Raw genomic sequence first — 18,284 nt, 5'->3', positions numbered from 1 at the left:
TGCATAACACTAATCAGTTAAACTAGATACTTTACAACATTATTGCAGTTATTTAAAAATCCAGAGTGCGTGTGTCATTACTACAAACCCCAGGTTACTGTTAGTGAGGTTAGTGTATGCCACATTAGGGACAAACTGTATGTGCTTCTCAACAAATGTATATACATGTAACAGCTTTCGAAGCCTGAAATAAAGCTCAGAGAAGTCCTTTCTGCTTGGATACATGGGAATGTGGTTGCAGCTCTGTGATCCACCACAACATGGCTGTAAAAACCCTCTCCTCAGTAGAGACAGATGCTGCTGGATCACCCACAAGACAGGGATCACTCAGATATATTAGTTCATCAGAGCATGTTAGTGCCATTCATGTGGTGAGTTAATAACGTTACATAATAGCAATTTTTATAGTGACATCTGCTGTACAGTGAGGGTACTGAGGCTGCAGAATACACTTACTCTTTACAATCAGACTGCAGCATCTACAATATGTTAGTAACCAGCTGCACAGTCAGTCCATGATATTTTCAGGTTTTGCTTTAAACTCCATGCAGTTGTGTGTGGATTGCAGGGAGCTATAGATGTGAAGACTATGCAGCTGATTTTTGGAGAGAAGACTGTTGGGCCAGGCCCTGCTCTTTCAAAGGTTCTGTATTAAGGCCTTATTAATCTTTATAAGCACAATTCTTTATTTACAAATTTACAAATCGGGCTAAATAACTTACCTACAGTATATACATGAAGGCAGGGCAAAATAAAATTGTTTTTTTTAAGAAAACAGATGAAAAAGTGCAGTGAAAAACAAAATTCTACGAATATTACTCACCTGAAATCAACTGTTTCCTTAAAAAAGGTATTATTATAGGTTTTTATATTCTTTAGAGAGAGTGCAAAATGTAAAATCCAATTATATTAAAGTTCATTTTATCCCACCAAGCTATAGTTATGATGACATCTGTAAAAACATTTTTTTTTCATCAGCTATCGCATAAATAGCAGTTATGAAAACATGACATTAATATTGAAAAATTATAGCGACTAGCTAATACAATATATATATTTACACTATTAGTAATTCTACCATATTATACCATATCATTCATAACGTAATATTTATCTCTTTGACAAAATCCTTCTTTATAACTACTGGAGTTTTTGCATCAATGTGATGAAAATATGTTTTGTTTTTTAAATATTTCAATTGCTGCATTTTTGGTGTTTATCTATTTATTTTTAATATGTATACATTGATTTAAAATGAAATTACATGTACCATACAGAAATGTATTCTATTTTGCACTGGCCGCCAGAGGTCAGTCCTACGTATGGGTCTGTATGTGACACATTCATAATTTCATCCAAATAAACTACAACTACAATGCTTTTCTAATGCTAAGACTTGTATTCAATCTGTCCTGCATGTCTCTGGTGGTACAGTATTCATGATACATGTTTTAGTTGGATTAATGGCTAAATCACCTCCACCCTGCCTTCTTCATTTTATCCACATCCAGTTAAATTAATTACATATTTACTGGAAACCTACACTGTAAAAAAAAAGATAAACAATAGCTACTCAAAATTGAGGCAACAGAGTGCACGCAATATTATTAATTAAATCTAACTACATTACAAGTTGAGTTAATGACAACTTAACAGGAAGTGCCTGTCAATTAAAAACAGGCTAATTCTATTGTGTTGGATTCATTCAAAATTCTCTTGATTTAAAATTACATACACATAAAGATTATATTTAATGTGATCAAAATAAGTAGATTCTATCTCAAACATTTTTATGTTAAAGTTACTTAAACAACTGTCTCAAAATCAAGGACGCATTTATATTTACTACATTTTATCAAATATATTAAGTAAAATGAAATGACTACAGAATAATTTATTACAGTGTACATAAACATTTATGAAGATTAAATGAGAACCTATTTAAATCACAAACAGAACAAACTGGCATTCATGAATTTATTCTTCCCTTCCGTATAGTTGCAGTTGATTCGAGTCAGAAATCATTGATTGTAGGGGAGTTTGGGAATTTGTCCAGTCAATAGAAAATCCTTACAAGTGTGTGTGGGGTGTGTCTGTATGTGTGGTAACTGGATTGAGACCAAATCCACAGAGTTCAGCGGGCTCACTGTCTTATCTGTGGCTCTCAAAACCAACCTGGATTAACCTTTGTGTGTCCTCTGCTCTGGTTAGCAGTATTTCTGTCAGAGAGCAGCTCGTACTACCACTGACCCCGAAGAAACCTCACCACCGAAACATGTCCAAAACACAAGAAAACAGGAATATTTATTTTCTCATCCACCATTTAGTAGTCAATTTTGTGTGATATATTATTTATTTATTTTATTTATTACTATATTTCTATAGCACCTTTCAAATCCAGGGTTACAAGGTGCTTTACAAAGTACATTATCATGGAGGCAATACAACAGTTAAAACAAAAATAACAGAACATCATCAAAAACAGTGAACAAGCAAAAATAATAGGATACAAAATTAAAATATGTGTAAGAACGAATTCATTGCACAAATGCCAGTCTGTACAAGTGGGTTTTATTAGCAACTAATATAAATGTTACACACACACACACACACACACACACACACACACACACACACATTCTTGTACTTCTATCTTTGTGAGGGCCCTCATTGTAATAGTGAATTCCCTTGCAAGGTTATAATAGTTATTAATTTTTCATTAGTTTTAGTTTTAATTGGGTTGTGAATTTTTGTTTTCAAATTCAGTTAGTTTTAATGAGTTTTTAGAGTGAGTTTGCTAGTTTTAGTTTAGTATTTTTTGTTGTTGAAATGCTTTAGTTTTAGTTTAGTTTTTATTAGTTTGAGTGTTAGTTTTAGTTTTTTGTAATGGGGTATTTGTTGGGTGGGAGATTAAAAGAGGTCACAGTAAATTTTGCCTTTATTTCCTTTGTCTGATCCATCTTCATTATGTAGGCCTGGGACGATAACAAATTTTGCTGGACGATATATTGTCCCACAAATTATTGCCGATAAACGATATTATTGTCAAAATGATAATATATCATAATAATGCACACCCTTTCAAATACAATACACTTTTATTTCTCAGTGTTTTTTACCATTGTAATTGTAATTTTAAGAACGTTTAAATATCCTAAATAAATAAAACACATTTTTTTTTTTTTTTTTTTTTTTTAAAAGGGCAGCATTTATTTTGCGATGTAGCAAACTCCACTTTCTGTGAGCGCACACCGTTTATATTTACTTTGTCGACCAGTGTTGACTGTCGGGACAAAGGCTCTGCATCTCCAGGTGCAGTTTTTTTCCCCAGCTGGGAAAACTGGGTCGGGTGGTTCTGCTTTAGATGGGCATGCAAGTTTGTTGTGGTGGCTTTTTTTGTTGCCACCACTTTTGAACAAATTCGGCGTACAGGCTCGTCCGTGTGTTGATGGGCTCACCTTTTTCATTCGGTTTGAAACCGACATATTCCCACACCGGGGCTGTGGTATTTGGCTTTGCAATCATCTTTTTTCCTCGCGTTGCTCCGCACGAGGCTCACCTGCTGCACTCTGTGTGTAGCCAATGCTAGCGGCCCAGCCTTCCCCACAGAGACAAAGAGACTGGATGACTGACAGGAGGGTTCACTCCGCTCATTCTGCTATGGAACAAAAGCGCCCAGGTGCTGAGATCGAGCACAGAGTGAACCCTCTTGTCATCCAGCCTGCTTGGAGGCAACAGACGAGGAAAACAAACACGCATGCGCATGGCGATATATCGAGGCCGGCAAAATTATTGAGTTCATTTAATTTATCATGCGATTAATTGATTTATTGATTATCGGCCCAGGCCTATCATTATGTATGAAAAAAGTTGACAAAGAAGAAAACGAAAGACATTTTCTCTATAGTTTTAGTTAGTTTTGTAACCACACAATACAGTTTCAGTTAATTATCATTATCATGTAACCTTTAACCCTTAACACAAACTGAAATCTCAAATCTCAGCTTTTAAAGAAGTGAGGACCGACCGAAATGTCCTCATTCAAAACAAAACACACCAAACTGAAATGCAGTCTACATCAATTTAAAGTAGGGCTTCAACTAGAGATTATTTTCATTATCGATTAATCTGTCAATTATTTAAACGATTAATCGATTAGTTGTTTGGTCAATAAAATGTTGAAAAATAGTTTCCCAAACCACAAGATGACGTCCTCAAATCTCTTGTTTTGTCCACAAACCAAAGAATATAATAGAGAAGATTCAGTTTATTGTCATAAAGGAACAAAAAAAACAGAAATATGTCTGCACAACAAACGTCCATTTTCTCATGCAGTGAAAAACAAAATTCAGAACTAATAAAGACAGAGCATCTTAACAGTGTGGTCAAGTCAGCAGTGGCTGCAGTGTAAGTTTGGAGTGAGGTGTTCAACAGACCTTCCCCACCATGCTTTTTTTATGGGCACTCACCATCACACATATTTTCCATGTTTTGTGTTAGGGATGCTCCGATCAGCATTTTTGGGGGCCGATCCGATCAATGATCACAGGAATCATAAATCTGCCGATGCTGATCACAGAATCGATGGGAGATTAATAATAATCTTCATTGTCCTGTATTTACAATCTAGCCTTGTGCACCACCTTAAGTGTGAAAAACCATAGTTGTTCTGCAATAGATTAGATAAAATCAAAATAAATAAGATTTAGTTAATTTACGAATCCAGAACCCCGTGTCTTCCACCACAGAAAGTGGCTGCTCGTTAAGTCCAATGAATTCCATAAGCATTGTTGTTATATCCCTCCACCTTTTACTGTCCCTGCTGTAAGGCTCCTGGCGTCTAAATGTTTCACTTACGGTTAGCTGAGTGACGGGTGTCTTTGGGATTTGTTTTGCCCGGGCTTGTTTCTCATATTCTGTTGTGTGGCGCGTTCTCAAATGTCGGATAAGGTTAGTTGTATTAAATTGTCGTTGTTGGTTACCACTTCTTGGAATTTCGGCGTCGCATGTCTTGCAAACAGCGAGTTTTACATCTTTTTCGGAAACTGAAAAAATTCCAGACCGTAGAAGTCATGCTGCCAGCTTCATTCATGATGAGAGCAGAAAAACAGTCACCGGTAATTTACGTCACACGCGGAAAACAAAACAGTCTCATATAATTTACGTCACATGGAGAAAACACAGTCTTGTTATTTCTAAATATGCTATTGACACAAATATATAAATATATATTAGGGCCGGGACTTTTACGCGTTAATTAAGATTTATTAATTACACAAAAATTAACACGTTAAAAAAATACTTATTTTTGCACCGCAGAACGTTTCTCACTGGATGAGTTTCAGGCAGACCAATTATACTGGAGCACCAACTAGCGTTCATGAGTAGCACAATATTATTATTTTTTTATTACTTCATTATTTTATATATATATATGCTAATTTGTTGCTGTTTTGAAAAATGTGTCTCTGTGTGCAGGACACACATCTTCATGTAGGATTTTGTATTTCAAAGAAATATTATTAAGAAAAAAGACAACACTTTTTTGCAGTGAGGAGATAAAATGATCGCCATGGTCTAGTATGGTGCTGAGTATATATGCTGAGGGCTTTTTGATCTGTATTTTCAGGTGTCATAACATATGATCTTAATAATTTGCACCTGACCATCAATCTATAACAAGTGTTTTCCTCATCACAAAGGCATGATGCTGTCATCAACTGTGTGTTACCCTACACATGAGCAGTTCCCTGCAGAGACCTGCTTTCTTATTTGTGTATAATCCTGGAAATAAATAATCATTTAACAATATTATCTCTTTCCTGGTTCCTTGTTTGTAGGGATTAGTCTCTGAACTGATCTTGGCACTGCTTAGTCTGGTATTCCAGCTGGCATCATGCAGCCCTGAGGAACACCAAAAGTCTGAATACCAAGCAGCTTCTACCAGCCAATCCCCTCCCTTCCTCATCCTTGTTTTCTGGAGATGTCAGCCTATTTCCCAGTAAGAAAGAGGAAGCAGTGCTAATGTAAAATCAGAAACTAATCCCAAACATATAGACAATATTTATTAGAAAACCTCTCAAATTGTTTCAAAGATCTTCACTGAGACTTTTTTTTTATCCCTATAGGGTTATTTTATTTGAGTGAGCTCCTCAAGGTGAGCTGCTAAATAAAATGTGTTTCCTAGTGATTAAGGCAGGAGCTTAAATCTGTCTGTAAGAAGTGATCTGCAGCTCTGGGATAAACTCATTACCTCGGTCAGACGTCAGCTTCGCTCTTGTGCTTCTAACCTTAACCATGGCGTCAGTGCTGCTTTCTCAAGTTTCTTTAATGTTCATCTTGGATTTCTTAAGAATATTCTCAGATTACAGCTTTTCTTCGATCAGTTTCTTGACTTCCACTTGTAAAGCCCTCCATGCTTGAATATAAATGTTGTGCTGATACAGTGGAGTAACTTTTTGCCTATTGTAAGGCAAGTTGGACCTATTGTTACCATGTCTTGCAACAATGTGTACTGTGATTTTGTGCTTCGCCATTCGCCAAGTTATCAAATGCTTGATAACTGTGTGGAACTCAAGAAACTGCTCTTGTGGTAAGTCCACCTGTTTGAGTGTAGTGTGTAGAAGTTTCATATTCACCAGACTTTACTTATGAAACCCCCCACACTTATCAACAATATCATATAATATAAGCACGTTGTGATCCCTGTGCGCCCCTTAACTGGCAGCAAAATACTACAGATGCATGATATAGATTTTTTTAAAGTCGATCTGCTAACCAATATTACTTGCCTCTCATGCAAGTAATAATAACTGATAAGATAACAGTAATATGCACATTTTTATGTTTTGTAAAGGACTTCCTAACTTGCAGTATATAGACACCTTAGGGTAAGAAAGGCAAAGATGTAATGGGTGATTCTCATGAAAATGGTGCAGCTCATAGCAAAAATCCAAGAGCATTGAATACATATTTTCTTTGAACCTTTATCACATATACAATCTAAAGTCACTGGTTAATATGAATTTATAATCTATTTAAAGAATTTTAAGGGTTTTAGAGACACAGTAAGAAAAATTCATTACCGTAACACATTTTTAAATAAAAAAACAACAAAAGTTAGTTTTTTTTTCTTTGGCAAGCACTTAAATATGCTCAAGGTTAGCTGGTATCACCAAAATGTATTTTATTAAAATATACACATTTTTAATGCAAACAATTCTATCATTACCGTAACATTTAACCATTTTTTCACATCAATTTTCAGTCAGATTTTGTTCTTTAAATATAAATTAAAAACCATTATGTTTGATTATATTCTGTTAAATTATACATTTTTAAACAAATGCATATTTATTTTTTAACTTATTGCATCTTTCAAACGCCTGTTGAATGGGCACAAGGACACTTTGGTGGCAACTTCAGCTATCGCCGTTTACTATTCATTAAAAACATCTAGATGTTTACCCTACTTTTGGAATCCTTGACCCACGTGTTTTGCAAATTGCAATGGCGTTATCCCTCTCTTCAACAGTGAAAACTTCAACGATGTCAATTTATTGGACAATTTTTATTATGGGAACACACACACAAAAAAAATCCACTATCGGTCGCTAGTTTATTGGTACATTTGCAGGCAATGAAACTACATCATAAAGGTGATATCAGGTGAGATCCCAGTCATATGCATATCAGTAAATTAATATATAAACATATATGTAATATAAGTTATTATATGATTTTTTGGGGTCAGCCATTTGCTGCAGTATGTTTCCCTTAATTCTCTGTTATTAAAAAAACAACTTGCTCCACTTTGCCAAACAGCGCCCCTTAGCCGTGGTATAATCCCAACATACCACGGCCTGTCGTGAGCTATTGCTTTTTGTTTTAAATGGTTACCAACTATGGTAATATTATAGTGATGGACATGCTCCAATTTAAACAGTGTCTATTAACAAAAATCATCCATAAAACATTGTTATTTACAAAGAAATAGGCCCTCCTGGCCGGCGGTTGCTATGGAACGTACTTTCTTGTTGCTGCCCTGTTATCTTATCCTAACGTAGCCTAGCGGTTAGCCTTATCCCCGCAGTCAATCCAACCTCATAACCTGATTGACTGTGTTATCAGTCAATCAGTAATGTAGTACTTGATGGTATCCGCGCTAATTTCCCACAGCGTGAAACCTGTCTCTGGAATGCGTCCAGTATAAAAATGTCACCAGCGTGGAAATTGCGATAAATTAAGTTTCAGAGATTCCGATTTATTAACTTCCAAACACGTGCGAACACCTGGAATATAAGCAATGAAGGTGCTAACTTAAAGAGACAGCGTCCCTTTAACATAGCATCAGAGACTCAGCATATATAGCTGAGTAAGTAACATAGTATGGGGAATTATGTCCAGTGTCAACTACAATTTGTAATGTGATCATATAAGGTATGATGTTAAATCGGCGCTGCTCGGCGATGTCCTGTGCTGATTGGGTGACGGCCGAGACACTGACAGGAGAATTCTCTCTCTATTAAGAACATGACGGATACACAAACAAAGACTGAAAGTTTATAGATTTTCGGAGGGTCTCTCTCCATTTATTTAGTCCATAGAGGTCGAACTTGACCATAAATGTTTCCATTTTGTACGCTAGAAAACCAGTTTGATAATAATGGGAGATTAAAGCTGTTTTGGTTGCTTAGTAACGGCCCAACAACCTCATATATAAACATGAAAGCGGAGTGCTATAGAATTGTGACAAGGAATTGGAGGTCATAGCCGTGGTATACAGGATTTATACCACGGCTAACAACGAATCAGATTGCTTGATTTGAGCCATCAGTTTCATAAGAAAATGTATAATGCTGATACCACACATACACACACAGCCCTTTTACTTACCTAGACAAGCAGAAAACCTGTAATTAGATTAGAAAATGGGAGAACAAACTGGGAAAGAGAAAAAGGAATGGGGAGGTGAGAGGTCTTCTGTTTTCCATTCACAAGTGGAGCATACAGTAGACACCAGGGCTGCTGTTGGCTGGATTATACACTATGCAGCTTCTTTAAACCTGGTAGCCTACAGATTGAACAGTTTGTTTGACGTAAATTCAACTCAGGTCAACTCAGGTCATGGCAGGGTTTGGAGGCTAGCCAAAATCTATCATCCGTACCTCCAGGAGTCTTAAAAGTAGTCAAAAGGTATAAAATGTAATTTTTGAAAATTAAATTCAGTACTTCTCAGGCCTTCATTTTGGCCTTAAGTATTGAATTTAGTTTCAAAAGTATTTTTTTCTTGTCCAATCGTAAAAAAATTAAGTAAATAAATATTTTGTTTTTGTGCAGTGTTACAATGTAGCCTCCTCTGCTCTGACTCAAAGTGTTAAAAGGAAAGGAAATTATAGTGACAATGCTCCATGGTAACACCAGGACAAAACAAACAGCATTTCTGCATGTCAGTGGGAGTATTATTGGATATTTGTCTCAAAATAAGCTACCCTGAAATCTTATAGAAGGATTTTATAGTAGATTATCAACATATGCTCCCCATATTCTTACAGTCCACTTACCTATCTTTAAAAAAAAAAAAAAAAAAGATGTCATACTGACAGAAAAGAATTGTTGGAAACGGAAATACATAAGGTAGTATTTTTTGACAAGCCAGAATAAGTCACCAGAACACACAACGCAACACATACCTCACAAAGTTGTTGTGTATTCAACATAGGTTTATTTTATACATAATAACCTTGTTTGTTTTTATTGAATAAGAGTGAATTTATGTTTCTGAAAAACAACACATCCATGGCATGATAGTGTCTTCATAGGGTAAACCTCACAGTAATTATTTTATTTTTTTAAAAAGTTGTGATCAGTCAGGCATTGGTGTGGTTTAAATAAAACACAAGAACCCTTATTCTCCTTTACAGTAGTTACCTACATGTTTAAAATCAGGTAGGCATTTGTATATATGATGAAATATTAGCATTAGAATGTGCGGGGAAAAAATTGGGCTTTTCATGCAAAATTTTGTCAATCTGGACATATTGTTGAAATTGCACTTATATTTCTTATTAATGTTAATCATCTGTTTTGTAAATGGATTGGTCGTTGTAACTGTTTTCTGAATGTACCTATCCTTTTTTACATTAAAAGAAAGGACAGCATTTGGAGGTGTTGTTATTTGTGGGGACAGGTTTGATCTCTGGCAATGGCAGTCTGCAAGATTCTCTCTTTTTTTTTTTTTTAATTTATTTTATTAATTTCTGTGGGTCGTCATAGTTAGGTTCCAGGAAGTACATCAAAACAACAAAAAATTAAAAAAATTGCAATTTCAGAATCATCAAAATCAAAGTTACTTCAGAATTTCATCTGTTTTATTACGTTCAATGCTTCCCCCAATACTAATAATTGGTTATACAGACCCACCCCACCAACCCGCCTCCCCTCCACCCAACCTACCCTTCCATAACCCCCACCTATCCCACCCCACACCCATTAACCCACACACCCTGCACCGGATAGAGCTGAAAGCACCTAGTGCACAAGACTACTTTATCTCAATGCACACACACACGACAAAAAAAAAAGACAAAAGGACAAAAAGAAAGGGGGGTTCTAAGGACATGTTCTAGAGGACATTATAAATGTGGCTCTGTTGGCTATCAAATTGTTTCTTTTTGTTTTTGTCCTCTAACATTGATCTTTCAATACACAGGTATTTCTTCATCAAAGCCTTCCAATTCTCTATTGACGTTGCTTCCTTATTCTTCCAGTTTTGCAATATTAGTTTTTTTAAGGATGTCTGCAAGATTCTCAACATGAAATTGCTCCTCATGCTGCACCATTGGCAAATGAATATAAGTGGAGGTACTGGTTGCCTGTGGGATCTACTGTGCCTGAAAGAAAACAGCCAATCAGAGCTGAGTAGTCTCTGACGCAGCTCTCAATCATTTCAGTGACTGCTCATGAACTGCAGTGAAACAGTAAATCTAGGCAGTGCTGATCAAATATGAATCAAGAGTCTGTTAGTCATTATGTACTGTTAACCTATTAAATTAGAGGGTTTGGGACCCAGCCGCCATGCCGCCTACATTAAATGGCATACCTCTCACCCAACAACATCCTTTTTATTTTATCTTTGTCCTCTTTTTTCTCCTCTATGCAAACATTTTTGGCTATATTGCCCATAATAAAATATAATAATTTAAAGGACGAGAATCTGCAAGTGACTGCAAACAATCTTTGCATGTTTGTTCTCTTCAGTTTATACTTAGTAACTCTCACCTTAACTTTGCTACAGCAGCTGGCCATGGCATCACACACACACACACACACACACACGCACGCTGACTGTCAGTCAATGGAATGTGCGTCCTTGTGTAATGCAGGTGGATTGTTGGAAAAATGTTAATGTCAATGGCTTTAGTTATTCACTTAGGATGCAGCCAAGGTTATAATAGCTATAGATTTTTCATTAGTTTTAGTTTTAATTTCGTTGTGATTTTTTGTTTTCAAATTCATTTAGTTTTAATCATTTTTTAGAGTGAGTTTGCTAGTTTTAATTAGGTTTTTTTTTTTTTTTTTTTTAAATGCTTAGTTTTGGTTTAGTTTTTATTAGTTTTAGTGTTAGTTTCAGTTTTTTTGTAATGGGGTATTTTTTGGGTGCCAGATTCAATGAGGTCACAATAAATTTTTCCTTTATTTCCTTTGTCTGATCCATCTCAGCCCCAATAAGTTTATTAAGTCATAAAACCAGATAGATGAAATAGATTTCATATCAACCAAAAAGGTTTACGTATGAAAAAAGTTGACAAAGACAAAAACGAAGGACATTTTCACTATAATTTTAGTTAGTTTTGTAACCACAAAATACAGTTTCAGTTAGTTATCGTTTTTTTTTAAAAACTCTCTTTGATATTTATTTCAGTTAACGAAAATGTGTTTATTTCGTTAGTTTTCGTTAACTATAATAACCTTGGATGCAGCAAATGTGGATCTTTGTTTGATATATAGTTGTAGAATTGATGAATACAACATTGGTTGTACTGATTGTCTATAGAATGCCATTCTATTGTTAAAGGGACCTCATGATGATGCATGCTCAGCTCTATTAGAATATTTTTGGAGAAATAGCAGGATTATTATCCATCACATGAGCTGAACCCGGTCGGTGGTGGCTTTGCTGGAGGCTCCTGCTCTGGAGCAGCTTGTCCACTTCAGTGCCTGTTGAGAATGTGTGGGAGGAGAAGCAGAGGGGGACAGATTAGCAGAGGAACAGATGAAGGTGAGTTGATGGGAGGTTAAGAAGGGATAGAAAGGAGGAGGAGGGAAAACAGTGGCTTCACAGAGGTCAGCATTAAGAATTCAGCTCTTGTACGTGTGTGTGTGTGTGTGTGTGTGTGTGTGTGTGTGTGTGTATAAGAGGTGTTAAAGATTAATCACCATTAAGAATTGAATTGATAGCAAGCATTGTGCAATGTCTTCTTCTGCGTTGAGACAATACTGTGGTGGTGCCAGCTCAGACAGCACAGAACATGAATTTAACCCTGGATGACAAATATTCTCTGCAAACATAGCAGCAGTAGGTCTGTCCATTGCTCCACAACAGGGAGGCGGCACAGCCCAACTTTTAAAGCTGTAGCTAATGCAGAATGTTGCTGCCTCCCTAGTATTCAAATTCAGATTCAGATTCAGATTCAGATTCAGATTCGACTTTATTAGTCCCACAGCCGGGAAATTTCTTTGTTACAGCCTACCACAAAATTGCACACAAAATGATTTCCCCTTAGATAAAGATAAAAAATAAACAATCTAATAGAAGAAGACATTTAACAATATACAATATGCTAGGGTTGTCACGATACAAAAATTTTCAACTCGATACCGATAGGAAAATATTCGATACTCGATACCATTTTCGATACCACAAGGATAAAAAATAAAGACCCCAAAATTTAACAGAAATATTTTTATTAACAAGAAAAATGCAACATGTAAAAATGAACAGAACCACAGGTTAAATATTTATAATAAAAAACAGATAACAAGCTTCAGGTTTGAGGTAGTGCAAAAAATAAATAAATACAATAAACAATAACAAGGCAAGCTTGATCAAAAAATAACAATAACTTAACTGAAGTGTTCATTCCTTGGCTAGGTATCGATACTTTTGAAAATGAGTATCGTATCCGGATACAACATTTTAGTATCGATACTTTTTTGAGTTACAAAATCATCCTAACAGTGAAGTACAATGGAGGAACCATCATGATTTGGGGCTGCTTTGCTGTCTCAGGGCCTGGACCACTTGCTATCATTAGTAGGGATGGGTACCGAATTCGGTACTTTTATAGGTACCGACCGAATTCCGTCGGTACTACCGAGTACCGAGTCATGTAAAATCAAACGGTACCATGTTTCGGTACCTAAACGGCGTTAACTTTAAACTGATCATTGATTTCAACCCGTTTTCATTTGACGTCTTTGATTAACAAGCGTGCTGACGATCGCACTATTTTTTAAAATGTATTTACCTCCTCGTCTGGTCCTGTCTGCTCACTGCGGCCGCTAACTGCTGCCCTCTTCCACCGCGGAACAGAGATCAACAGCCGGCTCTAGGTCTTCTAGCCGCCAGCTACTATCTCTCCAATGTCTCTACCCGGGCTTGGCCTTCGTCGGCCTCCAGATTAGACCTTCCTTACTCCGTTTGCTCTCTCCATTCATCCGTAGACCTTTCATTAGCAGCTAGAAGCTAGCTGCTGCATCTCTGGTCCTCCGCTAATACTCCGCTCTTCAACTCAGGAATATTACTTGCCACTTAACTCCAAACTGCCTCGCTGAAATTAAATCCCTCGGACTCCTGCGTCATCCTCGATATGTGCACAGAGCAGCCCGACTCAACTTTGTTTATTCCATCATGCTATGCCCACAATACTGTCTGACCGGTGCTGCGCCGCACAGCTACGACGTCATCACAACAAATCACACGTGCACTTGCAACTTTTTTTTTTTCTCCTCCGTGCCACCTGAGAGCTCCTCTGCATTCTTTGATAACACTGCAACCTTCATGTTACAAAATGTACGTTCACTCAACAATAAAGCACTGCTCATCCTGGATTTTATATTGTTTTGATATATTTTTTAAAGTTTATATTTTGAGAAATAAATATGTTACGCAAAAGTACCGAAAATTGGTACCGTTGAGTACCGGTACCGATTCCCAGGTACCGGGTATCGGTACCGTATCGATTCAAATGTGAAAGGTACCCATCCCTAATCATTAGCCGTGTTTCCTTTAGGAGGAAGAGTGGCCACCGGGAAAGTCTCAGGTCACGCCCTCTCAAATGTCCGCTCACTCTGCGTGTCTCCATTACAAAAAGGCCCCCAGAGGGATTTAGAGACTCTGGAGGTGACGTATGGTTTTCAATCGCCGCGATTAGCGACAGCTTCGCATATGCGATGGATTAAACACGGGATACCGCCCTCGCTAACTGTGCACAACGTCAGCAGCTAATCATAAACAAAGCAGCATGGCTAATTATGCACAGCGTCTCCACTGATCATAAACAAAATGATTGTGATTTAACCGGCATCGCTAACTGTGCACAGAGTGTCCGGTGCTTGTTGTAAACAAACAGAGATCGCTAAGTAAACACTGCGTGCAGCAGCAGCACATACACACTGTACTGCTACAGAGCTAACTGTTGGCCTGTTAGCAATTTTCAGACTGGACGCTAAGGGGTTAACATCCCCTCCAGCTGCAGCTGGGAGAGACTGCTGCAGGAGTACTGTGCCGCTTCAACTCGTAACACCAGAAAAAGTCGCTAAATATAGCAAGAAAGTCGATAAGTTGGCTTTGCCGACTTCTACAAATGGCGCGTGTTGTGTGTGGTGTGGCGTCGAGTACTACGTCACATCCTGCTTAGCGTTCAATCCAATCAGCAACCAGGCTTTTTTTCAGGGGAGAGACACGGCCCTGCTCTTCTACAGGGACAAAAAAGAAGTTCCGTCAAAAAACCACTCTGGACGGCTCATATTCAAATTAGGGGCGTTTGAATTAGCTCCTAATGGAAACGAACGTTGTTCAGGTCTGATCAGCAGCTATCAGAAGCACTTCGTTGAGGTTATTGCTGCCAAAGGAGGCTCGACCAGTTATTAAACCAATGGTCCACTTACATTTTCCACCATCTCTATGAATGTTTAATGGATGTGTTCAATAAAAACATGAAAATTATAATTGTTTTTGTGGTATTAGGCTAAGCACATTGTGTCTGTCTATACTTGCAACATAGATGCAGATCAGATCACATTTTATGACAAATGAATGCAGAAAAATAGGTAATTTCAAAGGGGTCACATACTTTTTCTCACAACTGTATAAGTGCAATCCATTTACCATTTAAGCATTATGATAATACAAAATGCTGTGTTAGCTATTGGTAGACATGATCATGAATTTCCTCAAACAGACAAATAACCCAGCTTTCCTCTTGATATGGTTAACTCTATTATATCTGTTCTTCTCATGTCTCTTTTTGGAAGGATTTTGGGGGTTTGAACAAAATCTTTAAGGCTATCTCAAAAGATGTTGTTTAATGACAGTGAAATAAGGGATAGGAAGAGAAGTCAGAAAGCTCTGAGTGAATGAAGCCCAAACAGAAAAAGTGGTTGAATAACAGCAGCCACAAGCTAGTCCAGAACACTGTGTTCCATGGAACTAGCTACACACCAGTGATGTAATGTGTGCTTAATACTGCTGAGTCAGGCTGGAGGAACTAGACTTCCATTATCACTGAGCTAGAAAACCCCTTGTCACACACACACACACACACACACACACACACACACACACACACGATGACAGTTCTGACATCTGCTGCATTTGCCTGTTTTAGTGACAGTGATTATCTTACACTCTGATAAGGAGCAAATATAAACAGCACCATTCATATCTGTAAAGCAAATGTGAGGTTTTTATTTTGGTCCCTTGACAGAAGTGGGAATCATTTCTAGAGCTGCAACAATTATTCGATTAATCGAACAATAATCGATTATTAAATTAATCGTCAACTATTTTGATAATCGAATAATTGGTTTGAGCAGTTTTTTAAAGACAATAATCAGCTTCTTCAATGTGAATATTTCTGGTTTCTTTGTTCCTTTATGACAATGGATATCTCTTTGGTTTGTGGACAAAACAAGAGATTTGAGGACGTCATCTTGTGGTTTGGGAAACACTGATTGATATTTTTCAACATTTTATTGAACAAACAACTAATCAATTAATCGTTTAAATAATCGACAGATTAATCGATAATGCAAATAATCGTTAGTTGCAGCCCTAATCATTTCCAACATCACCATCAACAACTGCACTCCCTGAAGACATATTGTGTTGTTGTTTTTTTAAGTCAGGGACAAGCAGACAGAAGGGTCCAGCATGTGTTTGTGGATAAATCAGACTGGTCCTCCCTCAAAAACGTCAATTTAAGGCGTTAGTACAGGCAGCAAAATACTAATTGTAATGTAAAAATTAGAATGTTTAAGACTGTCCTTTGTCACCATCTTGCTGACATAGTAGTAATGCTCGACGGTGAATAATTAATAAAAAGATAAAGATAACCTTACAAGTCCAGATCATCACAATGTAAAGGTGAACCACTACATCACCTTCATTTACTTCACGACAAAAGTCAATGAAAAAGGGGAACTCCAATATTTTTAAACCTGGGCTTTATGTTTACATATTTTGGTGCTGGCTCATGATTGGCCAGTCTGTGTTCAAGGAGCGGGACTTATTTAAAGGTCAATTTAATGCAATTCAAAATGCTTTATTGGCATCAAAGTATTGAAAGCAATGTTGCCAAAGACTGAAAGTTAAGTTTGTCCAAATATTCCACAGTGCACAATTACAATAATATGAACACTAATGCAATGTTAAGATTGATTGAGATTGAGACCTGACCAACTCCTCTTTAATGCAAACATCAATGATCCACTCACATTGCAGCAGCTCAATGCATTTAGACATGCAGACATGGTGAAGACCAGCTGCTGAAGTTGAAAGCGAGCATCAGAATTAGGAAGAAAGGTGATTAAAATCAGAGTGCTGCCTCTGGTTGGGTACCCAGGGTAGCTGACTCCATTATAATGACTTGAATTGTATGACTTGACTTGTGTTGAATTTGGTTAAATGTTTTGGTTTGCTTAAAAGGATTGTTATAGTTTGTTACAACCAAGGATTTATTTTGTTGGTTTGGCCATTATATCTATCAGTAATCTGTCTCTGAATGAAACAATGGACTATCATTAAAATACTTTATTGTGAATATCCTTTAAGCTTTCTGTTCCACTCATAAATTATATTTAATTTTGTTTAAAATGTACATCATCACAATGACCTGGTGATTACTGTTATGAAGCTGTGTGTATTTTTCTGCTGTGTGGGTGTAGCAGCTAGATGCTAGCAGGTTATTTGATGGGTCTCCAGCTCCCACTGAGTGACCATCTGGATCATTGATCTATTGCAAACACAGGCACTACAGTGAGTCATTAATGTAGAACCAATCAGTGCACGGCCAAGTGATAGTAGCCCCTTTTATAGAGCCGTTTCATGCCGGGACATTGACGGCTCTGTAACGTCTCGCCTCCACTATGAACGCGCCCGAAGTGGGATGCCTCGATCAAGTGATCCCACCAATATTCCGCCTCCAGAGGCGCGTGAGGTCTAACACACACCTCCTACTTGGTCCGACAGTCATCCAATCACTGTTCACTGTGGCTGCTGTTATTGTAAACAACGCTGCATGCTAACTGTACATGTTGTGTCCGCTGCTTATCGTAAACAAACCGCTGTCGCTAACTGAACACATCCTGCTGCAGCACATACACACTGTACTGCTACAGAGCTAACTGTGTAGCCTATAAGCACATACACACTGTACTGCTACAGAGCTAACTGTGTAGCCTATTAGCACATACACACTGTACTGCTACAGAGCTAACTGTGTAGCCTATTAGCACATACACACTGTACTGCTACAGAGCTAACTGTGTAGCCTATTAGCACATACACACTGTACTGCTACAGAGCTAACTGTGTAGCCTATTAGCACTGTGCTACTGTGCAGCGCTGCTGCTGCTCTGTCAAATGTCACTATCGTTTCCTCTCACCTCGTTCCGCGACGCCAGACTGCACTATGAAAGGGCAGTGTGATGTTATTGCTCCATGCATAGCAGTGGATATGGAGCTTGATTGTGGTGTGGATCTGCATGGCAAACAGACTCAC

At 37.5% G+C, this 18,284-nt stretch overlaps 1 protein-coding gene across 1 annotated transcript in view; it reads left to right on the top strand.

Moving 5' to 3' along the window:
- Positions 1–18,284, top strand: part of fam110b (family with sequence similarity 110 member B) — a 50,918-nt gene that overhangs the window by 13,576 nt on the left and 19,058 nt on the right. The gene's annotated exons all lie outside the window — the stretch shown is intronic.

The sequence above is a fragment of the Centropristis striata genome, chromosome 11, assembly GCF_030273125.1.
Source record: "Centropristis striata isolate RG_2023a ecotype Rhode Island chromosome 11, C.striata_1.0, whole genome shotgun sequence".
In the NCBI taxonomy this organism is placed as follows: Eukaryota; Metazoa; Chordata; class Actinopteri; order Perciformes; family Serranidae; genus Centropristis; species Centropristis striata.
The sequence above is the reverse complement of the archived record's forward strand: the minus strand, read 5'-3'. Positions and strand labels throughout refer to the sequence as shown.